Source organism: Orycteropus afer, unplaced genomic scaffold (genome assembly GCF_000298275.1).
Source record: "Orycteropus afer afer isolate SDZICR_OR568_19922 unplaced genomic scaffold, OryAfe1.0 scaffold00018, whole genome shotgun sequence".
NCBI lineage: Eukaryota > Metazoa > Chordata > Mammalia > Tubulidentata > Orycteropodidae > Orycteropus > Orycteropus afer.
In genome coordinates, this window is record NW_006921605.1 from 7,432,367 (window position 1) to 7,433,366 (window position 1,000).

At 51.3% G+C, this 1,000-nt stretch overlaps 1 protein-coding gene across 1 annotated transcript in view; it reads right to left on the reverse strand.

The window, feature by feature from the left end:
• Window positions 1-1,000, reverse strand: part of LOC103214070 (E3 ubiquitin/ISG15 ligase TRIM25-like) — a 9,886-nt gene that overhangs the window by 6,914 nt on the left and 1,972 nt on the right. The gene's annotated exons all lie outside the window — the stretch shown is intronic.

The following is a 1,000-nucleotide window of genomic DNA, read 5'->3' on the forward strand; positions in this document are numbered from 1 at the left end:
GCCTTGGAAACCCAAAGGGGGTCGCTATGAGTCGGAATTGACTTGATGCAGTGAGTTTAGTGGTTTTTTTGGTTATCATGAACCCATGCCCATCAAGTTGATTCCGACTCATCACAACCCTATAGGATAGAGTAGAACTGCCCCATAGGGTTTCCAAAGTTGTAAATCTTTACAGAAGCATCCTGCCCCATCTTTCTGCTGTAGAGCAGCTGGTGGGTTCTAACCACTGACCTTCCGTTTAGCAGCTGAATGCTTTAACCGTGGTGCTATCAGAGCCCTGCTCCTTTTTCTAACTATAGGATATTGTATGTACAGGTTATTTGAGTCCACGTCAGAAGAAGGACCTGGCACTCTGCGTTCAAAAAAACTTGAGCCTCTGCCAACCGCGTGGAGCACAGTTCTCTGACACACGTGGGGTGTCCACGAGCAGGAATCGACTGGACGGCAACTGGTCATGCTGTCGTTAGGTGCCATGCAGTCCATTTCTACTCCTAGAGACCCCAGTTGACAGTGGAACTGCACCATAGGGGTCCCTCGACTGTCATCTTTACAGGCACAGACCGCAGGTCTTTCTCCAGAGGGGCTGCGGGTCCGTGTGAACTACCATGATGGCTGTTCTTAGTTGCCTTGAAGTGGATTCAGACTCCTGGCGCCCGATGTGTGCAGAGCGGAACGGCTCCATACAGTTTTCAAGGCTGTAACCTTTCAGAAGCAGACCGCTGCCTTCCAGGTACCTCTGGGTGGGCTGGGACTGGCAACTTTTCTGCCAGTAGTCAAACCCCTAACCATGTGCACTACTCAGGCGCAGTTCTGGATCCTTATTCATTTCATTGAGGGGCTCTGGTGGCACAGTGGTTAAGCACTTGGCTGCTGAAAAGTCGGCAGTTTGCACCTACCAGCCAGTCTGGGGGAAGAAAGATGAGGCAATCGGCTTCCTTAAAAATGACAGCCTTGGAAACCCTGTGGCGGTTCCACTCTGTCCTCTAGGGGCGCTGTGAGT